A 27,228-nucleotide genomic window follows, 5' to 3' on the forward strand; every position below is an offset into this window, starting at 1 on the left:
GGACAAGGTCTAGATACATTGAATAGGAAACGTATCGCTAGAAGACTTCTGGCAAAACTTAGCTAAAATACAGAAGGGTGCATACTAGATCGGATTCATTGTGTTGGTAAAAAACACAAGGTATGGACACAAGGTATACACAGTTGAATGAACACACCTGCACTAATAATTGTAGCGCTACAACAATTAATCGATGGTTAATTGATTACCCAATTAATCAACAACTATTTTGGTTATCGATTCATCTGTTTCTCAAATATGTAAATATCCTTTGCTTTCAGCATTTCAAATGTGAATATTTTTTAATTTGAAATCAGACCCATTATCTTTATCTCATGATCAAAACAATGTCTTCCTACATATCAGCGTTGGCTTTGAAATACAGTGATTACGCCATGATTAAAACAGCATGTTTCTGAGTAATCCACTGAGGAAATGACCATGATTGTAGTTTTGTGTACATTTGTCATTATTCAACATTATTTGAACAGAATATTAATGCGGCAACCTGGTGTTTGTGCACTCCTTTCAACAGAAAAAAATCAGCCGATTAATGGGTTATTAAAATAATGGTGTATTGCAGCCCTCAATGACTCTAAGTCTAAGGTAGGAACTGCATGGTGCAAATATAAGGACAGCCACTGTTAGATCAGTGACAATAAATAATGAGACAACCATGGTCTCTCTTCCTGTCATCGCATTAGCAAGATCTTTCTATGTGAGGATGGTGTAAAACCATGAAGACATTCAACATATCTGCTGGAAAGATACAAGCAAATTAATGCTGCTCAGGCTTGGGGAGCTCATTTGCATTTCTGGATAGTGAATTAATTAGCTACCCCGCCTCTATAGAAAGAAGCATTATTGGTGCATACTATATTACCAAAGGGTTGCATTTTAACGGTTAGCAAGCATGTCACATCAAATGTATTACTGTTGATCGTCAAAGTCCTTTAGAGCAAAATGTTACAATTTGCTTTGTCTTCAAAAACAGCTCAATCAGCCCCTCCCCATTTGGTGCTAAAACAGTAGGGAAACAACAAAGGGCTGCCTTGCGTTATGGAAGAACTGCACTATTTCTATGTTACTGAGCAGGAGAGTTGACACATTTTCATTGTCTTAAACATGATATCGGATCCGGAATCCAATTAACCAAAGCAAATAGTCAGCGCATTGGGCTCTTTTTGCACAGAAGCCAAACAGGAGCAGCAGAGACAGGCAGCGGGGATCAATAGAAATTGAGTAGAGGGTGGTGTGCAGTGGGAGAGGTAGGGGTCCTTCATTGTCCTACAAACCATGTTGGCTGTCTCCTTTTCAATAGAGGCAAAGAGGCGGGGGGGGGGGGGCACTCTTCCAGCACCCGAGGCAACAGCTCACTGTGCTAATAAGTCGTACATCCCCTCCACATATACCAAAACAAGCAGCACCGCCCCGCCCCTTAGTCTCGGGACACTGCATTTAACATGATTGCTGTCAAATGTACACTTAAAGCAGCCTGTCTGCTCTTACTGCATTCAGATGACTTTTCTGTGGATGACTAGAACTGGAATGGCTCTTCCATTCTAGAATTCCAAGAGGGCCAAACTACTCGGATATCCACGTCATACCATTAGCCATTAGCATTATTTGGATTACATTCAGTTTTGTCATTGGATTATTCGAGGGTTTGCTGAGAAATGACCGGGCACCTCTTTTGTGACCTATAAATGTTGTTCCAGTCTTGTATTCTCCTCTTAAACGATGCCGATGCTTCAAATAGATAGATAGATAGATAGATAGATAAGGTTTGTGGCTTTGAACACTTTTGAACGGATGGCTGAACGCTGTGTTTTACAGAGTTTTTTTTTTAACAAGTTCTACTGATGTCACTGCAACCCGGACTCCCTTAAATGAGCTGCAGATTGCCTGCACTCAGTAAATGCACACCTCAGTTTCCAGAAGTGCTCGGGAGCCCTCGGGACTATCACCAATCACAGCGGCGTGGGCTCGGCGGGAGGAGGTGGAATAAATTACACAGACTGATAAGGGCAGGAGGCAGGAAATCCAAGGAAACACTGCTGGAGGAGGCGCAGAGTCTGGAAGATTTAGAAAGCTTTCTGTGTGGGTTATGGTGCATAGCTGTTCTAGAGAGTCCAGAACTCAAGACAAAGGCCGGCAAATGAGTATAATAGGTCTCCTCATATTTCATTCCAACCCTCTTTTTCAAGATCCATTGTTGCACATTTTTTACTATTAAAATCTATTACATTTTAGTGCAACAACTGGTAGATTGAAACAAAACAAAAATATAAATTTTGTCTGAGCTGCTGAACAGTTGAGGACTCATTGATCAGCATTTTTATCAAATGAGCATCATAACTCCTCCACCTGAGATGCTATTGTCCAGTGGGTCTCGATATTTCTCCGGGTGCTATTTATGGGGAAAAAAAGCTGTGGAAAATTTCCACATGTATAAATCTCCACACGATGCACAAACACCCATATTCTTCTTTTTTTCGAAAGAAAAAATCCCATCTTTTATTGGGATGAATGAGGTATTTCTCACATTGTAAAAATAAAACTTACACAACGGCAGCACCATGCGGACTAATCTAACAGGCTGGTGGTATCGTCGCCATCTAAAAGTGGATCATTAGGTGGGGCCCTGGTTAACGGAAGGAGTGGCGAAAGCTTCCGTAAGGGGCTGTGCAAAGGAAGCCGGATTGGCTTGTGGCCGCCAATCCCCCCTCCCCCGGCAGATTCCCATTATCGAGCCAACGAGAACTCCACCTCTAGGATTTCACAGCTCCTCTGTTTATCACATGGCTGTCAAGTTGGGTACCATTAACCGATAATGAAAGGAGACAACGCTGCAGTTAAAAGTGAAGCACTCGGCATTCTACAGGCCTAAGCATGTATTTGTGAAGCCGACTGTGTCTATTCACTTCTGTTCAGTGTTCAAACAGCCTACCACGATCCCTTAAGAGCACCCACTCCTACAAATAGGCTACAGTCAACACAAACACAATCCAAAACAATCAGTCTCCTTTGGGAGTAATCTTTTGAAATTCTTTAAAACGGTAGTAAGCAGAACAAAGCCGGAAAGGGCACATGCTGATATTATATTGAAATATGTCGCCTACAAGCACACCAAATCTAATTAGTGCACATGTTCAACAAAAGCAATCGCTAGTCTGCTACGGAATCAAAAGGCCAAGATGCATCCCTTTGCCACCTCACTCACACTCCTCCACTTATGCTTTATACAATTCTGTTGCCACTTATGCTCATTAAAATTGAATACTTAATTAAAGCTGTGGCTGACACGCACACACACACACACACGCTTTGCTTTAGCCTGATTTCTTCACACAGCGATGCACTCAAGGCAAAGAAGACCTCAGCAACACAAATAAGTGAGCCAGTAGCTGAAACAAGAGTTGAAAAAAAGACATGGATGAGTGAGCCAAGCTTGGGAGAAGCCTCAGAGGCCCTGGCCTCTTAAGTACTCCTATCTTGTAACTTCATTTAATACATTCACCGGGGATGAGCCGACAAGTTGAAGAGGGCGAAATAAGAAAAGAAGATGGAGTAAAGGAAACAGACTTGTAAACGGAGAGGCAGGTTTGCTTCATGACGGAGGGAGGAGGGGGGCAGGGTGCACTTAGGAGGACTTTAACACATGGCTAGATCGCCGCCGTGTCACAATGGAAGCTAATACGCAAAAGAGGAGCCAGATAGAACCTGGAGACAATCTGGCCATTCTTAGCGAGGCATCATCGACAGAGCGGGTTATGTTCATATTCGACACTTGAACAGAGCTTTTCCAGATGGAGCTTCAGAACACAGACTAGCTTCCGAGCACATACTCTATCCAGAAAGAACAAAGCCTGTGTGACTGACTGCTACTTCCTCACTGACGGCGAGCGCTGATAGCTCTCAATCCTCCCTCGGCTGGCAGGAAAGCATTCAAAAGATGGAATCGTTCAGTGGCCCTCTTAGTCTTTGTGGATTCAAGTGGGCAAGCGATACAAGTCGGGGAGGGTGCAAAGAGAAAATAAGGTCTTACACGACTAATTAAAACACGGATCGCCTTGAGGGGGTCGAGGAAAGAGGAAGCAAAAAAAAAAAAAAAAGAAAAACGCTTTGCAATCTCCTTGCAAAGAAAGTCAGGAAAATGACACAACTAATGTGGATTAATGGATAGCAGGGGTTTCAGGGAATACTGAGATGGGAAGAAAGGATCTTTAACAGTCTCGTATCGTGAAATAAAAGGCTGAGTGAAAATCGAGATGTCCCTTGGAAAAGCGAGCATGATGATGATGATGGAACTTTCATTTATAAGCATTAGCAGAGCATTAGCCAGAGCCCAGGAATGGTATTTCCCCTCAGGCAAATCAGTGCAAGGTCTCGGCTCACACAGATATCTTGTTTACCAAGCTATTCACGCTCCCATTTGGCCGCCTTGAAACAAAAGAAGTAAAGATACTTGCAGGCTCATATCTTTGCCAAGATGCACGAGGGACAGTCACACATAAGAGCCATTTATTGTATTCGAATGTAAACAAGTATCGTTCCATATGGATGGATGCGGTTCCTGAAGACTGGGTTTTGCCCTCATTCTGCTTTTAAGATACAGAATATTACAAAAGTAAGTGCCTCCAATTTCAGCAACCATGTTACTACATATTCTAAAAGGGACAATAACGTCTACATGATGTAATGTAAAGCTTGTATACCCATATAGACGTACTATCTTCTGTAAACAAGCCAACATGCAGCCAATATTGTCCACAATTTATGGCAACACATATATAGCATGAACGGATGACATGCATTTACAGGTTTATAATATCCCAGTAGAAATCCATTGTCAAAGTGATTTCAAAAAGATGATTGTGGTTAGCACCCTCATTTAAACCGTGCAAACCTTTAGGACCCTTACTCTGAGAAGCATTGGAATGGAGAATCGTAATTGTTTCATTCATACAATGAACAGAATGATTAACAACCAGTCAATTAAAAGCCTCTGGATCCGATTGTGGACTGACACCAAGATCCTGATTTTCCCCAGACATTCTTGAAGCTCTCACAAGGACAGTCTGTGTCAAACAACACAGGGCCTCATTCATTGCAATACAAAAAGGAGCAGTTCAGGCAAGCGCCTAATTTGCAAGGGGGTGGGGTATGGGGGTCATGACCCCCGCAAAAATCTAATCCAGCTAATATAACCCCCCCGAAAATGGTTTAAATGTAAATTATTTGCTAAATAAACAACCCCCCCCCCCCCCAAAGGCTGGGTGCGTTTTGTTTATTTTTTTCTTCAGGAAGTGTGTTTCAAAGAGTACAGGCTGAACTGATTTGTGATATCCAAGCTACATGGGGCGGACTCTAAAGCGGAGGTGGATGGAGATGCTGGATGAAAAAGCATATGAAAGAGTGCAAGCCCAAGTGATCATGAAAGCAACAAAGAGAGAAGAGAGAAGGCTTGCAGGCAGCTTACAAGCTCATCTGCTCTAGTCAGTGATCACATGGCCATCTTTCCTCCTCACACTGCCACCCTGTGGAAGAAAGTAGAGCTGCAGCTTTGTCTTAGTGCTGTGTTCAATAAGCATCAATAAGTGTTCAATAAATGCTGAAACTCAGTTGAAAAACAAAACAAGACCATACAACCAACAGTATGATGCAATCCTCTGCAGCACTTATTATGCATGCTGGCCACAATTCTAGCTAGTGAGTCTGAATGGGGTTTAGAAATGGCTAGTGATAAGTGGCATCATCAAACCAATTGGAGGCCTGATGATTTTCTAAACATTCAAACGACTTTCCTCTCACTCACATGCCGCTAGCACGACAAAAAACAGACAAACCATTCGGAATCCAGGGCATGGTCGGCATGTGGACTATCCAAAGAGACAGCACAAAGGCGGTGTGTTACCAGATTAGACTATTGGTGGGGGAAAACTGGTTAAAAAAAACATTTTTTTTTAAAATCAGAGCTTTGTGCAGACAGTTTGGAGATCAGTGCTTAGGTCAAGCAGAGCCACTTAAGTTGAGTTTTGGCCAGCAGTCTTCAAAATGAAACAGTCTGCTGTGGCAGTTAGAGTGACAGGAATAAATCAATCAAATTGATTTGACTGTGAAGGTAGGAAGGCCGTAATATTCAGTATATTGGGTGGGGGTCAGATTAAAACGTGAAGATGCTTCTGGTTTAGAGAAAAGCCTTCTCCCAAGAACAGGGCATGTAGAAGGTGAACAAGATACCCTTCAGGTACGTTCCAACATTACGTTGCTCTGAGGCGGTGAAGAGCAAACTGCCAATCACTTCCGTGGATGAACATATTCTACAAAATGCATGAAGAATCTACCATTTAGCCTGCGCGAGTGTGTATTGGAGGGAGACAGGAAAGAGATGGAATAACAGTGTTGATGTGTAACGTCAAGCAGCGGGGTGACCTAGCATGCTGCATGCTAACACTGGATGTAATGGGAGCAGCAGGGACTAGAAAGAAGAGGCTGGCCACAGCCATACCTCCTTCAATCAGCACACAGAGCAGAGGATGGATTGAGGGGAAAGACGGATGGGTTGGAGAGGCATCCCGCGCTGTGCTCGTGCACACAACAGCGGCGGTGGGAGGGCAGCGATGCGCCGAGGCCACAGCGAGCCAATTACCAAACTCATTAAGCAACCCGCTATTTGGCTTTGAACCCCAGCCCCCTCTTTATTAGGACCAGATCCTCCAATGCGCTGGCGGACATTTGGATTGGTGCTTTTTTTAAAGGGCTGGGGGGTGGGGGCTGTTTACTGGAATTAAAACTGCAGTGGATAACGCGGTGAATACTGTGAAATGGGAGGTAATGCATTCAGACACAAAGCTTGACTATGGATTTCTTTCAGTGACCGTGAAGGCAGCAGCAGAGGGGGTCAGCGAGAGGGAGAGGAGGAGACGAAGGGTGACGATGATGACAGGGAGCAACATGGCTGAGAGCACCGAGGACAGGTAGGGAAAATGATAAAAAGGTCCGCTGGGCAGGAACAGAAACATTTGGGGGAGTGGCCATGGCAGCTAGGCAGTGTTAGTCAGCACTCAGGTGTCATGAGGCATCTTTCAATAACCTTGACTGCCTTCACCTCCAAGCAGAGCCTCTCAACAAGAAGTTGAAGACAGTCTGCAGGAGACCAACCGAAGGGAAAACAGACACACAGGACAGGAGGGAGGGGAAAAAATACACGAATGATGTGAAAAATGGCACAAACGAGATGACAACAGCTTGTGGTGTACGCGCGGGTGAGGAAGGAGCGTTTGGCATTGCGCCGCCCACCGTGCTGAACGAGTTAACATTTTCTGTGAGGAACATTTATTCTCGGCCGGTGTTCATTTCCCACGACTCAATAGAGCTCCGTAGATACACACACACACACACGTGCAGCCCCACACCCCTCAACCTCAGCCATTATCCCATGAGCCCCCTCGTCTTCTCTGCCTCGCTCGACAGGAGCTTGGAAATAAAAACATCACAGCGTTGCCTCGCAGCACCTGTTCGATAACATTGACATTTCACATTGCCATCCACACGCGGAGACAATCTCTGCATTTAAACAACACACACCATCTATCTGCCACATTGAAAGGGAAGCGCTTTCAGACTGTGCTGATTGTTCTGTTGACTTGTGTGTGTGTGTGTGTGTGTGTGTGTGGGTGGGGGGTCCTTCCTTATTAAAATGGCAATAATTAAAAAACACCTCACTTACATCTAAATCTCCATATCCCTCAGGGTAGCAAGTAAATGGACACAGCTATGTGTAGCTCTGGCAGTGGTTCTCAAAGGTTTGGGTTATGAGCCCCCCCCTTCACCACCAGATAACATCCATTTATCTGTACCGTACAGCCTGAAACTGAAACAAAACGGAGCGCTGTGAAGCACACAAGCGGATCCAAGAGTCAAATTACATGTTGAGTAGGATACATTTGTCAGCACCAACATTGAAAGTACACCCTGCCTCTCACGCCACCCTGACAGTTCACCACAGGGGGGGCCCGGGCCCACTATTTGACAAGCACTGACCTATGGTGAGGAACATGAGCAGTTTTTATTGCTAATGTTTTCTTACAAAAGGAGAGAAAGGAGTTACTGACTGCACATCTGGAAGACAAGGCGAACAAATGTCTACATATTTGGAACTGCAAAATGATACTGAAGTATGCTCCACACCCCCTGAAATCCGCCTGCAACTGGGGGGTTAAAATGACCTTTATGCCAGAATGAAAACAACCCCTCTTAAGGAATCTCGGCATTGTTCTGCAGCATACAGCAAGAGGGAAATACTCTCCTACATTGCAAGCAAAGGAGAAAATAAACAATTACACACTAGCCAATGTTTCCCACAGCTCTGCTGTTTAATTGTGGCAGTGGGTTCTGGACATTTGTCTATGTAAACGTACGCAGTGACACTGTGGTAACATGAACATACAGTGAAGAAAATAAGTATTTGAACACCCTGCTATTTTGCTATTTCTCCCACTTAGAAATCATGGAGGGGTCTGAAATTTTCATCGTAGGTGCATGTCCACTGTGAGAGAGATAAACTAAAAAGAAAAATCCAGAAATCACAATGCATGATTTTTTAACAATTTATTTGTGTGATACAGCTGCTAATAAGTATTTGAACACCTGAGAAAATGAATGTTAATATTTGGTACAGTAGCCTTTGTTTGCTACTACAGAGGTCAAACGTTTCCTGTAGTTTTTCACCAGGTTTGCACACACTGCAGGAGGGATCTTGGCCCACTCCTCCACACAGATCTTCTCTAGATCAGTCAGGTTTCTGGGCTGTCGCTGAGAAACACGGAGTTTGAGCTCCCTCCAAAGATTTTCGATTGGGTTCAGGTCTGGAGACTGGCTGGGCCATGCTAGAACCTTGATATGCTTCTTACGGAGCCACTCCTTGGTTTTCCTGGCTGTGTGCTTCGGGTCGTTGTCGTGTTGGAAGACCCAGCCACGACCCATCTTCAATGCTCTGACAGAGGGAAGGAGGTTGTTCCCCAAAATCTCACAATACACGGCCCCAGTCATCCTCTCTTTAATGCAGTGCACTCGTCCTGTCCCATGTGCAGAAAAACACCCCCAAAGCATGATGCTACCACCCCCATGCTTCACAGTAGGGATGGTGTTCTTCGGATTGTACTCTTCATTCTTCTTCCTCCAAACACGCTTATTGGAATTATGACCAAAAAGTTCTATTTTGGTCTCATCTGACCATAAAACTTTCTCCCATGACTCCTCTGTATCATCCAAATGGTCATATGCAAACTTAAGACGGGCCTTGACATGTGCTGGTTTAAGCAGGGGAACCTTTCGTGCCATGCATGATTTCACATCATGACGTCTTAGTGTATTACCTACAGTAACCTTGGAAACGGTGGTCCCAGCTCTTTTCAGGTCATTGACCAAGTCCTGTCGTGTAGTTCTGGGCTGATTCCTCACCTTTCTTAGAATCATTGAGATCCCACGAGGTGATATCTTGCATGGGGCTCCACTCCGATTGAGATTGACCGTCATGTTTAGCTTCTTCCATTTTCTAATGATAGCTCCAACAGTGGACCTTTTTTCACCAAGCTGCTTGGTAATTGCTCCGTAGCCCTTTCCAGCCTTGTGGAGGTGTACAATTTTGTCTCTGGTGTCTTTGGACAGCTCTTTGGTCTTCGCCATGTTACAAGTTAAAGTCTTACTGATTGTATGGGGTGGACAGGTGTCTTTATGCAGCTAACGACCTCAAACAGGTGCATCTGATTCAGGATGATACATGGAGTGCAGGTGGACTTCTAATGGGCAGACTAACAGGTCTTTCAGGGTCAGAATTCTAGATGATACACAGGTGTTCAAATACTTATTTGCAGCTGTATCACACAAATAAATTGTTAAAAAATCATGCATTGTGATTTCTGGATTTTTCTTTTTAGTTTATCTCTCTCACAGTGGACATGCACCTACGATGAAAATTTCAGACCCCTCCATGATTTCTAAGTGGGAGAAATAGCAAAATAGCAGGGTGTTCAAATACTTATTTTCTTCACTGTAAGTGGAACCATTTGTTTTTTAAACTCATTAGCCACGTATACATGGACCCAAATATTCCAATTGCATTTGGTTTATTTGCTCAAACAGAAAGAATGTAACCTTTGTATACACCTCATTCCGAAAGAAAAGTGTCAAGCCGAATGAATATATAATTGGATTCACGGGGGAGGAATATTCCTTTCCCCAATCCGATTGAGGTATCTTGTACCCGCTCAAACGGAAAGTTGTCAGGGTGCGTTCTTCTTCCTCGTGTTTTTCTTCTTCTGTTGTTTATTGGCGGTTGGCAAGCAGCTTTCGTGTGCATTACCGCCATCTGTGGAACAGAATCTAAACCCTTCTATACGCCATTCACAAGTCCAGTTTTATTAAAAAAGAAAATATATATCTATATAAAACACGTCCCCAGTTTAATGATAAAATATTAGCAAGATTGAATTTGACCTTTTCCTGTTTAAATTTATCCCGGATGCGTTTTTTAAGCATATGATCAGATATGACGTAACACGCAGCTCCAGACGTTCTTCACTTTTAAAAATGGAGGCCAGCAATCGGCACTGGACTGCTGCGGAAAGTTTGTTTTTGATCCAAACTAATTTCAAGACTGGAAGAAGGAAAAACTGGCAATACGGAGTTATTCCAACAAGTGAAAGAAAAACTCAGGGAAATCGGTATCACGTGATGTTGATGTTTACGTTTTACTGGGCATGCCCCATTGACTATTCTGTTTGATTATAGCGGCGCATGTAGACAAGAGATTGGAATATTCCTTTCATGGATACCATTGTTTCGGAAAGAGAAAAACTCCCCATGTAAACGTGGCTATGGAAGGAATCGGGGCATCTTATGTCTCAAGCAGAAAATCTATGAAGTACAAAACAAAATAATGAAATTTTTAGGGCTGGGTATTTGGTAACTTGGTCCTCACATAAATGGCATATCACCGTCATTGCACATTGGCTGAATTGAAAAAAAAAGAGTTTCCACTTGGTTGTGCCGACGAGTCGCAGGCATAGCTTTCTGCGCTAGGGTGGTGGCGACCAAGGTGGCTGTGCATGTTAGTTGTGTCGCTCCTGTATTGTATTTTTGTGAGACATACTGCAAAGTCCTTATCTGGCTTTGTCCCATCCACAAACCCCCATTCCACCAAATGAGTCCACACTTCCGACTGAAACGAGGCAGTTAACATCACTGCTATTAGCGCTGCACTTTGGTTCTTCATTTGTGACTTTGGCCCAATTTCCAGCCACACGTGAAGAGAGTACCTTGGGTGACTTGACTCATTCAGGAGGACCAATGACAGACGTTTAATGGTACTCATATAATATTTCTAGAATATTTGAATAATGGTTTAAAAAACAATATGCAGCAAAAGCACATCAATAATCCATGGTGAGGTTAAATATTGCAATAGTTGGCCACAGTGCTATTTTGTCTGACGATGTCCGTGCTGCAGTAATAACAACCTGAAGGGGGAAGTGCAGTGTGCCTCTGGATGCCAACGTTGGATGGTCACCAGGTGCAGCCTAACTTGGCTGGCTGAGCAGAGACATCTGTTAGATTGCATTGGAAACACCAGAGCCCCGCCATAACCACAGATGAAATGGCAGGAAATCTGGGGATTAGAAGTGTGTATGAATAGCTGACATTGATTTTGCAATCCCTTCAGCAACTGGGATTTCTACTGTGACAGACAATGTGGCCATCGAACAGCACACCGACAGTTTTGGGTAACCAACCCTTGCTGCTGTATCCATGTTTAATCTGCGCATCCAGGATCTCAGCTGGAGTCTGCATCCAAAGATTGCAAGACATCACTGAGGTCTCTGCTGCAATTAAAAAAATGAATTAAAAAAGCTCAACCGGCCTAGAAATGTCCATCGTGATGTCGAGGATGTGAATTCACGTTGAGAGCAACCATCACTTTGGGCTCTGTGCCTTAAAGGATTCTCTGTGGGCTGACTGGGATCATGAAAACCACAAACCGGCCATCCCCTCTTTTACTGTCTGATGGTCTCAGTCTTTAGATCTGAAAGGACACATACTCTGTGATTCACTCAGCTGCAGGGAGACCTTTTTGACATGACAATCCCAAAACCCCGAGCTGAAATCCCTCCTCTTCCCCTGTCGCATTTGAGCAAGAAAGCCGTCTAAGACTGAATGAGTAGCTTTCATGACTTCAGCTGGCCTCTCGCACTCCATGCGTTTGTGACTTCACTAGTGTTCAATGGCTGAAGCAGTCCTCCATGGAAAAGACACGACTGAATTACACTGCACTGCACATTACACTACATTACACTGCTTGAGAGATGACGCCATGAGATGAGCGGACCAGTATTGGGTGAGCCATCAGCCTGCCACATTCATCAACACAAAGACGCCAGGCAACAGCCTCTACTGGTGTTGATGGCCCGAGAGGAACAACGGAAGAGTCCATGCACTATTTCAGAGTGGATGCTCTGTGTTTTTCCCCTCCAACAGTTGGTAACTTACGTTCGAGACTTTAAAATGACAAAACGCTTTGAAAAACTTATGATACATGATACTGAAATATCCTCATGGTTGGATGATGGTGGTCCCTAACACTTGGCCAACTGTTATTTCATACATGCGTACAATGTTACATGAACATCTGAAAAAGAGCAATTACTTGTAATATTTTATATGCAATTTCCACTTTAGTTTGTAGTCTACAATAACTCCTAAAAATGAGCTTTCCTTTTCTCATTCAATTACAGTATTTTCTATCAGAATTTTTATTGTTATATTATTTATGATTGTATTTATTTTTATTTAGGTTTATGGTAAGCCGTCTTTTTATGGTAGACTGCATCTAGAAGATCTTTACCAGTACATAGTAGACCTGTGTCGTCAGCAAACAAAAGAACAGCTAACGGCTTCAATACATTACAGATATCATTTATGTCCAGTATAACTATTGAACTACGTGGGAACCAGCACCCAGTTTCAATAGAAATCAGCAAGTCAATCCCGAAGCCTTGACAAAAGCTTCTTGTTCTGTGAGGAAACACTGGGTCCAATTAGTGGCAAAGACGTTTTGACGGCCATGTTTTTCAACCGATCTTATATACAAAATACAAATATACAATATACAAAGTAACGTTCATGCAATTGGCGTAAATGATGACCACGCCTGTTTTAGTATTCTTGACAAGAAGCCTACTGTCACAGTCGGTACTCGTGCCGCCGTCATGCTGCCTTTCTGTGTTTGCATAACCATATTAACGTGCAGAGTGTGTTTTCCCTTTCACACTGTGCAGAGCCAGTGTGCTTCCGTTAAATATGCATGGTTAAAGATCTGAAGACAAAACATTGCAGCGTAGACTGGGACAGAATATCCATATCATAATAACATCACAGCACATTAGCTTCAGCCGCATGTGGCGAGATTTGATTTTTGAATAATGCGCTCTGATTTATGCCATCGGTGAAAATCACGTTTGACATTTTTATGTGTTGGGAGGAATCTCTAAAGAGAGTTTAATGAGGTTATTAAAGGAAGTGAAACAAATACGATGTGGCATCAATGAACATGTGAATAGTTAGAAGGACATTGTATACTAAATAAGCACATGGAATATCCCGTATTGTGCATGCAGACACATGCATGCACATGGTCTGGGGCAGAAAGCAGCTCCTCTATACCTTATATCATCAGCCCATCGCGTACCTTGACGGAGCATGACACGCCAACAATAATTTACCAGTTGCCTCATTTGGTCGCTCCACAAACATGTGAGAGCAGCAATCCAAACTACTGCGGGCTTCGAAATAAAACACAGTGGTAACAATGATTCCCAGATGCCTATATTAAATCCGCCATGTATGATGACGATGATGATAATTAACCTCTTGTTCTTTTTCAACATAATCCCAGACAACCAAACACCGATGGATAGCAGGAGGAGGAAAAAGGCTGGACGATGTGGCACATATTACATTGTGTCCACCTCCTCATGCTTCGGTCATTAGCACCCATCTATTCCTGCCACCAGCTTGCTCTCAATGGTGATTGTAATTTGAGTGCAGCCTGATTGTGTTAGAAAGCAGTTGATTGCGCTGATGAGCCGAGCACTGTTGATGAGAACAAAATGGGCCATCTTCAGACGAGGGAGGAAAAAATGTCATCAATAACAGCCAGAGTGATGTAAGGATGTTAAAACAGGCTTTCAGATTTCCAATGAAATGCCTTGCAAGCCACTCTGCAAAATGCAAAGCAGCGATGCAAACAATCCGTGAACTCATCTGTAGTCCAGCGGTAGCCCTTGAGCAATGTCAAACCAGCATATAAATCAAACATTAATGAGGCTATTTTCCCCACTGGGTTAATCCCGCTGTTTGGACCATCCCCACCCTCACGTGTGTGTAGGGTGACCAGGATTGATATTCAATGATACAATTATCTAAAGCCCTCCTCGCTCATATTAAGACCCTTGTTCTTGTCACGTAAACGCATCAGCCTCCATGACACTTGACCTCTGTATTTAACCTAGCTGGTAGTGAACACAGCAAGCGGCCAAATGTTTGGAATGAATAATTCACAAGATCATAGGACAGCATAATAAAGCTATCGGATTTATTACTGGCGACTAGCGTTGAGCATAGAGCATCCATGGGAGCGGGACAAACATTCCCATCCTGCTAGGATCAGTCATTTTTTAGCCTAGCCGCATAACTACAATGAAAATGAAGCCGGCAAACACCAACAAGGAAGCGGCAGCAGGAAGCCAATGGACTTAGGAGGTTCCCCTACGTTTGATGAACATGTTAGATTCTGCAAGTTTGGAGGTTCCAAACCGAAAACGCAGAGAACGCAACGAAGAGTTCCGCAGACGCTTTCCACCCGCCACTGCAGTTGAGCCTACTGAGCAGTAGTGGCCCACGTGGCCGTGCAAATCCTCCAGGCAACATAATGCCACTTATCTCCGTATACAAAGAGCCATTGGGCTACATCTTACCTATTAGACTGGAATTGCATGACATTGAGCTAGCTTGAGTGGCCGAGAAATGAACCTTGCTATGTGTCCTGACACCGGGGGCCGTGCACTCCAGCAAATAAAAACATGGCTCTCACTTACTGGCCGCCTGCGCTCATGGGCCCATAAATCAGCATTAAGAAAAAGGGGCTCGGCAGCCTCAAGGTCAGCTCAATTTCCTCCCACCGTTATGAAGTATCAGAATCACAGCAAGAGAGACAACAACTACGCACATGGAAGGAGATGATTGAGGGAAGGAGGTAGGAGAAAGGCAGAGAGGTGATGTGTAATACAAAAGAGGAACTGTGACCAATCACTCGGTAAGCATGCGGCCTCTTGCAGAATAAGGATGTGTCAGGATGTGTATGAGGGAGGAGATGTCTAGATGCCTACTGCTCATTTCTATGGAGCTAGAAGTCAGAGTTGAATTGTTCTATTTCCTGTTAACCCGTCAAGGCGCTTGTGTAAAAGTGTCCTGTTTACGATGACTGTAATTCCATTCTAAGATATTCTTAAGGTTTTTCTTTTACTTTGGAGACCAGTAGTCCATTTACCCGATACCCAAGCAGTTTGATAAATGACACAAAATAAAAGATTGTCTTGAGCGTGTTTGCAGCTTGTCATCCTTGGCTGCCCCACCGGTGGAGCTTTGACATCTCCAGCTGAGAGCCGGGGGAAAGAACAGCAAATCCACTTCATGGCACAAACGTCATCCATCGCTCATACACAGAGAAGTGGAAGGGATGGGTGGGGGGGGCTCCAAAATGGCTGCTGTCAGTGGAGGTGCAAGTGGTTGGGCCATTTTGTCAAACCTCCAACCTGGATTTCGGTTCATTTCTTATTATCCCACTCAACTGTTTATTCTGTAATATCTGTATAATTAAGACAAGTTGGGCTGCCACTAATTAACAATTATTTTAACACAGTTAGTTGATTATTTTTTCCATGAATCAGATTGAAAAAAACATTTTAAGTTATATTTATGATGTATATACTGTACTTTTCTACTTCTATTTTGGTGTTGGGAAAGTTGCTCTTCCTTGCCCTCTTTGCCATCGTTTTGTCTCTTTTTGCCATAATTTTGTCCCTTCTTGCATTCTTAAAGGGATTGCTGTCAAGTGTCAGAAATGTCAAATGTGGCGTTTTTTTTCATTAAAAAAAATCAATCATTTAATCCAAACGTACGGCCCGCAGGACCATTTCATAAAGTACAAACATAAGCTGCATTTTTATTCAAATGAACCGCTGATCTAATTACGAGCACTAGGTGGCGCTATAGTAATTGTCTTCAGCGAGCAAACTGTTTATAGGTGCAGAGCAAGTAAAGTGAGCCAAGCAGTGGCTGCAAATAGCACACATGGCAGCAGAAGCACAAGAACGTCAATGAGTTGGACACACAGTGCTGAGTGAGAAAGTGCTGCAGTCGGAGATGTCACTTCAATACCAAAACACCAAAAGATGCATAGCAAACTGAACATGCATTTAGGAGCTGACTGTCATATAGGCAGGTATAGCTATATACACAGTGCAGGTATAGCTATATACACAGTATATCTGTTGGTTAGGCTTTGGTGGTTTGGGGACAGAAACACTAGTCCAGCTGCTGGCATCTCAGTAGAAGCAAAACAAATCTGTTTCCGGTCCGCACGTTCAATTCCTGGAGTCCTGAACAGTTCTATTGTTCCATTTGTTTGTTTTGATGTGCTATACTGATATCACATAGAATGCATTTTTTTTTTAATCTACACTTAACCGCTATGACAGTAACAGTCAACTACTCTATTCTATTGGCAGATGCATCTGCTGGATATAGCTAGTATATCTACCATGTAATCTAGCATTCAGCTATATCTGGTATCAGGAATCAGGCTTGGGAATGTAAAACGCTTCTTTGTAGCAGTGCAGCAACAGCAAATTAAAAGAGGCTCTTCCTGTAGCTGCCTGTACCGACAAAACAACGCACAGAGCAACTGTGGGATCATTACAAAGGAAGGGAAGAGAGGAGCGGAGCAAAAACAAACAAAGGGTATGAATGAATTCTGAGAGAAATGTCATGTTGTGGCTTTATGAACTCCTACTTGGACAAAGTCACACAAAAAGCTGGCTAAAACGCTAAAGCAGACTGAGATGAATTGCGAGAGCGATATATTGTCACAACAGACTGAGGCTGAGAAGTTGTATTTTGAAACGTGATGATGGCGACATGTCTCACTGATGTGTTGTTGTCAAGCAAGCATTCGGCCATGATTAAGTGACTGGCAAGAGAAACCAAACACCAGGAGGTGGAACGAATAAGCCTTGACTGAATAAAGAGACACAGCTACTATCAGTCACTGTGCAATAAATAAATCCACTGGCCTTGTACGAGTGGGGCCACGTTGTGCCTTCTGAATAAAAAGCAGCGGTGTGTGTTGGGAGACCGGCTGATAACAGCTGGGTAATAAGTATCAGTGAGTGGAGGGCTGCTGGAGAGGGGGGGGTGCTTTCCAATTACAAAAGGCTCTCTCTATTCTCACCCATTGCTTGTCAGTCTCTATTTCTGTTTCTCCGCACCTGCACCTGACACTGCAAGTGTCCTGTCAACAGCCTCTCCTCATCCCCGAGGGTTTTAGCTGCCGCCCACTGAACTCCCGTCCAGCAGCCCCCTGGGGCACGGGACTATTATATATGAGGCAGGCTTGTCATGCTGAATCTGCAATGGGACTGCAGAAGAGGAGCGAGAATTCGATCCTGAAAGCCAAAGAAAACAATATGCCAGTTGTACTGGAGATCAACATTAGTCTTGGGCTATTTCACCAGGAGAAGGTGTTAGACTGTTAGAAGATCACACAACAAAATTATAGCCGTCCATAAAAAAGTAAAAATGGTAAATGTGGCAAAATGGTGCGGCCTACTTGGCTCCAACCATCAGTTGTTGGAGTCTCTCCCCGGATTCACACCAAGAGCGCATCACGTACATCACGTCCACGTAGCGTTTTACATGTGTAGATTTAAAAATGTCTTCATGTATTCATATAGCTCATAGATCCCATATATCTCTGCAAATTTATATCTCATATACACATATACATACATATATACATATATACATATATACACATACATACATACATACATACATACACATATACACATACATATATACATACATATACACATACATATACACATACACATACACACATATACACATACATATATATACATATACACATACATATATACATACACATATATATATATACACACATATATATATACACACATACATACATACACACATATATATATATACATACACACAAACATTTATATATTTACATAATTTATATCTCATATATCTATGCAAATTTCCCCACTGAGGGATGAATAAAGGCATATCTTATCTTATCTCATATATCCCATGCCATCAATCCCATATATCCCATATGATCCCATACATCCCAACTATTTCCCATATATCCCATATATATGCCATAGATCCCATATATATGCTATAGATCCCATATATCCCATACATTCCAACTATTTCCCATAGATCCCATATATCTCATATATCCCATATATATGCCATAGATCCCATATATCCCATAAATCCCATATAATCCCATACATCCCAACTATTTCCCATAGATCCAATAGATCCCATATATCTCATATATCCCATACATCCCATATATATGCCATAGATCCCATATAATCCCATACATCACATTTATATATCCCACAGATCCCATATATATCCCATAGATCCCATGTATCTCATATATCCCATAGATCCCATATCGCTCACCTACATTTAGGTTCCAACAAGAAAACGGGACACGTGACTATCTTAGCGTCAATATCCAACCAGCGACATTTCTCCACTTGAAAGATTACTGATCATCCATCGCCTTGCAATGAGCTCTGGTGAGATAATGCGGGGTCTTCTATTTTGTTCAAAAGTGGAAGTTTATTTTGACACCAAAAGCTGTTTTCCGGTGTGTCTCCTACAAGTATGCTGCTGAATTCATGAACGCACCAAAAACAGACTTGAAGTCTATCTTTTGCTGGCATAAAAACAGGAGCCAAGCGTGTCTGTCAGCTGGTGCTAATTGGACGACTGAATCAAATAGAAGGCATCTGAAAGCGTATGATGCACTGCTACCCAAGTGCAGCGTTACACGTCTAGGGTGAATTCGGGGTTCGTCTCCCTTGTTTTACAGCCTACATTTTTAGCTGCACTGTATTTGATTGTGCTGGTGCACCAACTGGCAGTACTACACACAGGACTACATTCTGGTGTCATCCAATTACAATCCTGGCCTGTCTGCCCTTGACTAACCTCCCTCCACAGTACATGTCAAAACCCTCAGCACTGATTTTCTTTGCTCCACACTTTTGCTCCCGCTACTTCTTTTTACTCTGTCTCTGTCTGAAGGGTCTGAAATATTTAGCAGGCCCATCTAAATACGCCTTCAGGCACCGAGTCATGGCCGCCTACCAGTCTGTGTAAAAAGCGTTGACAGAGGGGGAAGGTTGACCTAATATCTCATCAACATTATTAAATCATCCCTCCCCCATTGGCAATGCCTGAGTGGTCTTGGGTTGTGTTATTTCTCCATCAGGGTTGGGTGGCGTCAGCGTCGGATTATGGTCTTTGGCCGCCCAACTAGCTGGGGCAGTGCTAAGCGTGTGTCGGGGGAGTTTCCCCTCAATTAAGAAAGGTAAAGCACTGCTTATGAGCGTCAATACATCAGTCTTTCTTTCGCCATTGGCCACTACGTAGGGCTGTATGGACATGACAGACCGCTGTGTTGGTTACACTGGAACTCATTTGAATGGAGACTAATTCCCACGACACTGTAGCTGAAACATCCTTTGGTTGTACAAGTCGGCAAACCCTGGCCTCACACTGAATCCCTTGAGGTTCCAGGCCTGATCGAGTCCGACTGGCCACACGTCGACTCCGGCAGACACGGCATATATCACCATATTTTTAGGATGTATCACGATATGACGATGTAACATGATATTAAAAGTCAATTCAGCAGAGTCTTGTATAAAAAACAAACCCTAGGCCAGGGGTGCTCACACTTTTTCAGCATGCGAGCTACTTTTAAAATGACCGAGTCACAATGATCTACAAAAATGCAAAACATCTATTTATTTTCAAATGTATTGAGGATTATTTGTACGTACAATGTATGTTGATGTGCCTTACATAACCAAATGAGCCAATATTGCAAAACACACATAATTAACTATTAACATTTTTTGTAATTACCTGAGTTTACTTTGATGACTTGCACTGAATTGAATCAGCCAGGGATGCATAGTCCGGACAGTAGCTGCTGATAGCCAGGTTAGCCAGGCAAACGCACTTCGAAAAAGACATTGTGGAAAAAAAAGTCCACCTCCCATTCCGTATGGAAGTGATATGTTTTTGCCTTTTTACTTGGTCCAGCTACTTCACTCATTTTAGTGACCATAAACTTTAGCGAGGGCTTAAAATCTGACGCAATTCGCCGACTAGCTTAGCACTTTGCATCGTTGTTTACGCATGAGCGGTGACCTAAAGGTCAAAATTCAGTTGTCATCTGACTGGTTGTCCTGTATGTCAATCAAGTAACGGGGATGGATGATAGGCTGACATCGTAAGTTCTGCTGCACTTAGAGACGTTGTTTGATTTGATTGGTCACCCGAAGGGCAACATTCAGTTGTCATCTGAATGGCTGCCCTGTATATCAATCAAGTGACGGCATTGATGCTAGGATGAGATTTTTTTAATGTCACGCCGCCATCGACCAGCGATCGACCAGTACCACCTCTGCGATCAACCGGTAGATCGCGATCGACTTAATGAGCACCCCTGCCCTAGGCCATATGATGAAATAGACTTGTCTCAAATGGTAAAGCACATGTATGTATTGGTAACAATCTGGCTAACTGTTCTAATGGATGTAAGCCTCTACACATATTGCTACTCCATCTACAGCCAACTGTAATGCCTGTGGCTGTCATGAAGGAAGATATTGTCACCCATGCCATTCCTACGGCATATGGAAGATATTTTCATGTTTTGTTTACGCAGACGTGGCAAAGGGCACTCTTATTTTGAAGGATGGTCACGGATGTGTGTTCTGCGTGTGGAGAATGTATTTACAGCTAAAAAAATAAAGGTCCTTCTCATATTTTTCCACTCAGACCTTGCCCGTGGTCGCCGGGCAGCATTAAACCTTCCTTCCATTAAAGCTGTAAAATACATCCTGGTGAAAATAGCCTGAGTCGCTAACCCTGCTAGCTTCCATTCACATCTGGAAGAGGAGATTCTGCCAACAAATCACCATTTCGACCCCTTTCGGCTGGGAGCAGATTGTTTGTGCCACGATGGAGCGGTGCACCAAGTAAATCCTTCCACACACAAACCTTCCGACTCCTCACAATGACAGCGTTTCATTCGTCATCAACTTGGCTTGTTCATGTTTATCATTCATACCGGTATAAGCCATTATCTTAACTTATCAAGAATCTGGTACTTAAAAAAATATCACCCAACCCTAATTTCATTCATCATACTTGATATTTCTTAGCTAGAGCGTGTTAGGCTGCAACAACCTGCTGGTTTGTGTGTCTAAGCCTGAATAATAAGCCTGAATAATAAGCCTGAATAATAAGCCTGAATAGAAGACAACCAGCTGTTTTCAGACCTTTTTTGAAAAGCTTATATTTGGGCCAACACTATTACACAAATGTTACAGACTTGTAGACTTGCACCAGTTTGGTTCTTTTTTTGTCAGTTGTCTTGCACTCATATGTGCTACTGTAAATGTTGATATCATATCAGTATCAATATCGGCCAGTATTCCAGGCTACAATATCCGTATTGGACTGGAAGTGAAAAAGGTGTATAGGGATATCACACTAGTGATATGGGGATGGAATTAATGACATTACCAGGTAGGGATCCAAAGATTATTCAACAACAACGCACTTACGTCACCCACGCAGATGACAAAGAAGGAAGCGGGTGCTTGAAGACGCAGGAAGATTGAAGAAGGCAGAGAAAGTAAAGCAATGAAAGAGTAGTAAACCAAAAACAGAAAATGTGGCTAAACAGGAAGTTGAACCCCTTGACGTGTATCCATTGTGACGCGCACTTACATATCACAATGGATTGATTGGCCGTTGCTGCAGTAACGATGCAATCCCAGCGTGATTTCGGCTGTTATTTTTTTCAAAATAATTGTCTCTATTGTATCTTTAATGGTTGCTAAACTCAATGCTAACTAGAAGTAGAGCATGCACTGTGTATAATGGATGCACATAATCTGCTTGAAATGCTATTAAATCAAGAGAAATATGAATGAATTGTGGGTGGCACGGCGGTCGAGTGGTTAGCGTGCAGACCTCACAGCTAGGAGACCAGGGTTCACACAAAGACCTGGGCCATCTTTGTGTGGAGTTTGCATGTTCTCCCCGTGCATGCGTGGGTTTTCTCCGGGTACTCCGGTTTCCTCCCACATTCCAAAAACATGCTAGGTTAATTGGTGACTCCAAATTGTCCATAGGTATGAATGTGAGTGTGAATGGTTGTTTGTCTATATGTGCCCTGTGATTGGCTGGCGACCAGTCCAGGGTGTACCCCGCCTCTCACCCAAAAGACAGCTGGGATAGGCTCCAGCACCCCCCGCGACCCTCGTGAGGAAAAGCGGTAGAAAATGAATGAATGAATGAATGAATGAATTGTGTCATGATATTTATTGTCATATGTGTGACTTCTCCAAAACGTGTTCATTGGTACCCCCACGAGTGGTTAGGAGATCTGGAAGATCCTCCTGGACAGCTACAGCCCCCTCCACCAGGGTCTGAGTGTACCAACATGCCTCACAGCAACAATGCACAAAGTGCATGCAGAAAGTGTATCACATGAATATTACGTGTTTTTTGGCATATACACCAAATGTCATATTCTCTGTGTGGTCTTTACCTAGACGGCGCAATAGAATCATCCTCCATTTTTAAATGAGTAAAAGTAAAAAGATGTCGTGCGCCGCAATGTTACCCTCCTTTGCCAGTTTTAATGGTAGTCATCATAGAGTGTGCTGGACAGCTGTGATGGGAAAGCGCTGATGGACGGCTTGACTAAACACTGTCTCCCGGATGAAACACGTCAATGTAAAGATGCATGAATGCAGCAGCCAATAGTCCATTTTCCCCTCTTTTCCCTGCCTCGGTGGAGGAAGGGATGTGACGCAGTAAATAGAGTAGATGCTGTGTAGATGTGTAGCATAGATGTGTGTGCCATAGTTCCAGGGGCTTTTCATCCGCCATGAAAGCACGTACTGGTGCTGATATCAAAACAAAAGCTCGTATTAGCTCTGAATAAATTGCCAGGGAGAGTAGAAACGGAGGAGGTCTGCTCTCTTCTGCTCTGAGCATGGAGCCGAGATCAGAATGAGGAGGGTGCCCCCTCAGGCACTGGCTGGTATTTAACATGTCATGCGTGCATCTGCATGCAGGTAGTAAAAGTAGCCTAATTTGTCCACAAGCATTACCAGAATAAAGTCGGACCAGTGTTGGAGGCAACACCTGAGCTGCCAGGGTCCACAAACTATGCCTCTCAATGTTGACAGACAACAAGGGGGGCTCAAATGAAAAAGCACTTCCTGGTTAAGGTAGAACATATGTGACTGTTTTAACATCCTTTTTAACACAATGCAACCAAAATAGATAATAATCTAAAAATAGTCTCATTCAATTGTACCACCTCTGTCACAGAGTATGTGGGTATAAAACGATAAGGCGAGTTGCTGCTTTAAAAATAGACAGCTTCTTGTTCTCATCCCACAGCTGTCGCTAGCGAACCAGAAAGAAAGAGGGAGAGAGAGAGAGATAGAGAAAGTCAGTAAAATAAGACCCCCCCCACCCAATGACACTAGCAGGAGTAGAACCACAGGGTCAAGGTTGAAGTGCCCCTGTGAGGAAAGTGCTTCGATGAGCATTAGTAGGATGCGGGTGGGGGTAAATGACCGAATACCTGGTCAGTGTTTAGGATCCAGAGGCTACTTCCTACATTTTCATTCACTTTACCACTATGAGCACTACAGGAAATGCGTCAATAGAGGGCGCCTCTGCATGCAGGCATCAGATCAGCTGAAAATGAAAATGTGCTTCGTTAATTCTTTTTAAAATGTATGTTGGAATTAGGGTTGGGCGATATGGACCTTAGCATATAGCAATATTTTTGGGGCTGCATCACCATATAAATTCAGCAGAGTCTTGTATAAAAAGCTACAAACCCTAAGCCATATAATGAAATAGACTTGTCCCAAATGGTAAAGCAAATGTAGTATTTATTGGTAAGAAAGCGGCTACATGTTCTAATGATGTCAGCCTCTGCACACATTGCTGCTACATCTTCAGCCAACAGTAGTAAGTGGACCTTCCAGTCATGAAGGAAGATGTAGTCACTCATGCCATTCCAACTGCACATGGAAGACATTTTTATGACACTCTTGTTTACACAGTCATAAGGCAAACGGCACTTTTATTTTGAAGGCCGGTAGTGTGTCCTGCGTGTGTCGAGAATGTCTGTACGACCAGTTGGGTACAAGAATAAGCGTTCTTCCCACGTTTTTCCATGTCTTCTCCACGTCATCATCGGGCACTGTAAAACGTTCCTTACATCGTAACAATATATGCTCATCAAGCCCGAATTGTGCACACACCCACACTAGCATGCTAAACTAAGCTAACCCCGCTAGCTTCCATTCCAACCTTTGCAACCGGTTTAGTTCAGAAGGAGGGGGTTTAGTGCTGGTAGTGATTTTGATAAGCGGTACAAAATGAATGAATGAATGAATGAATGATTGAGCGGTCCGCCGGGTAAATACTTCCCCAAACAGACATTCCTTCTCCTGACAATAACAGCATTTCATTCGTCTTATGTGTCAATAGAGTCCGCCACAGCGCACAGTCCTTGGTGTTTACGTGTATAAGTGGTTTACCATCATCGGAGGGATCTACACCGGCATATAAAAATGATCACCCAACCCCAGTTGGAATGTTGTGAAATTGATAATACCACAAGAAAGGGGAAACCATGCAGATGGCTCATGAGATGATAGACACACAATAATAAGTAAGACACAAAATGGCTCCTCTAAGCCCCTCGCCTTGAGATGGCAGCACTTTTCCTCATCAGTGATTGCGGTGTTTACACAGAAACTGAAGTGCACTCATGACTGAAAATGGTGGAAGGGAGCAGGAGAGGAAACATAGGAGAGGTTATGGAGAGATGGAGAGGGAAATGTAGCAAGAGCGAGAGCGAGAGCATCACCGGTGTGAAGGATAAACAAGTAGAGGAGGAAGACATTCACTTATTTGCAGCATCTTTAACAGCCGTGATCCTCAATAAAGAGGTGAAGCTGATTAGGTTCATATCAAATGGCTGCTTGTAACAGCGGTGCCTGTCGCTGAAAGCACAAATCATAGTCCAGTCGGGTTTCGACTTCTTTCCATGTGAAAAAGCACTCATCTCTCCTCGCTTGTCTCTCGTCCTCTCCTTTATTCAACACAACACAGCCTCATAAAGCAGCAGCCTGTCAGCGTGACAGATGCAGACACGACCGCTGACCTAAATCACTCTTTTCCAGCACATTAACCCGCGTGCCCCTCCACCTTTCACACAAAACACAGCACAGCAAGCAAACCAGGAAACGCTGGCACACTGCAGATTGGGACAAAGAATGCAGTTGCAATGGTGACACAGAAACATCGCCCTCCTTCCTATATAAGAGTCATTCCTCAGCAGGACTATTCTGAAAGATGCTGTTGCCCAACCAAAATGCCAAAAAAATACTTACTAACTATAAAGAAAGCTTCTTCAAATTCTGTGACAAATAAAATGCATCAATTGTTTATCATGAAGGGCTTCATGACAGTCATGACTCAAATGGGATTCAGCTTTAGATTTTTTTTTTTAAAATGGCCAAAAGTTGCCCCAGTGTTCAAACACTGTTTTGACAATATGACAATACTGTGTACAACCAACAAGTCCTGTACGATTATTCTTCAAAATGGAGTGTCCAAACAAAGCACCACATGCATTGGTGACTCGCTGGCTGTTATTTTTGTCTGATTGTGAATGCTAAATAACCCACCACAGGGCCAAACAAAGCTGCGAGTGCCAGCAATTTGCTAAACGTACGAGAAACACGACTGAATTCAAGAAAGAACTAATGAGGATGGCATCCCCTTTGCTCCTCTTTCTCTGCTGAAGGTGAAAAGGATCATGTTTATCATTTCATGTTTATTTGTCCGTTTTCTTCCTCATTTTCTGCATGTTTTCTGAATGTAATCCCTCTATAAAATGTATTTTTTGTTCACCAATGGGAAAGATTCCTTCAGTTTGTGTCTGACCTGGAACTGATCACAAAATTGGAGGTGCTGCTGTATTGGAAAAGTATTGCACTTGGAATAAAATAGAGACATGAGTGTTGTATGCCTTTTTGCTTTCTTGCTGACCACAGCTAACAAGAAAATATGCCTGGAGACATAGCAGTATGCAGCATATTATGCACGTTATCTGCATTCTTTGGAACAGTCATGATAAACAGAGACACATTAAGTACATCTACACACAAGACAATCATGTGTCACTCACGCTACCGCCGTGTCTTATTTTCCATCAAAATCTTTTGGATCTCCCAGAATATTTTTCCAAGTTTTAGGGCGACATAAACGTTGAAACGATGTAAAGAAACTGTAGACTCTCTTCTTTCATCAGAAAAAAGGGGTTTGTTTGCAGCCTTTTTGGCAGTAGAGCATACGGCCAAACGTGTCAACAGCTGTTTACTTCTATGAAACAACAAAAACAAGACAGGAAAATAAGATTTTGATGAGAAAATAACTACATTTATTCACAGATTTAGAATATAACACAAAATAATTAGCCATTTACAGCAACTTCCGATGGAACCTTTGCCTCTTCCTAACACATTGTCTGAAAACAAATCTGGCATTCACACACAAGAGGCCTACGACTTTGAGCTGTCACTCCTGCGGAAAAAAGCACAAGGCCTCGATAGACGTGTATAGATATATGTCAATAGACGTCTATAGACATCTTTGAATGAGAATGAGTTTGAAGTTTATACATATGTCTAATTTCTTTCAGGGCACTAAATA

At 43.1% G+C, this 27,228-nt stretch overlaps 1 protein-coding gene and 1 long non-coding RNA gene across 2 annotated transcripts in view; one reads left to right on the top strand and one right to left on the bottom strand.

Moving 5' to 3' along the window:
• rerea (arginine-glutamic acid dipeptide (RE) repeats a) overlaps positions 1-27,228 on the bottom strand; it is a 138,492-nt gene that overhangs the window by 96,020 nt on the left and 15,244 nt on the right. The gene's annotated exons all lie outside the window — the stretch shown is intronic.
• LOC131137325 (uncharacterized) overlaps positions 1-27,228 on the top strand; it is a 78,033-nt gene that overhangs the window by 40,198 nt on the left and 10,607 nt on the right. Inside the window, exon 2 of the long non-coding RNA XR_013630213.1 lies at positions 6,878-6,980. This is a non-coding gene — a long non-coding RNA (uncharacterized LOC131137325). The remainder of the gene's footprint in view (positions 1-6,877; positions 6,981-27,228) is intronic.

This window comes from Doryrhamphus excisus, linkage group LG17 (genome assembly GCF_037039965.1).
Source record: "Doryrhamphus excisus strain RoL-2023G ecotype Guam linkage group LG17, RoL_Dexc_Guam_v1.1, whole genome shotgun sequence".
Taxonomy (NCBI): Eukaryota; Metazoa; Chordata; class Actinopteri; order Syngnathiformes; family Syngnathidae; genus Doryrhamphus; species Doryrhamphus excisus.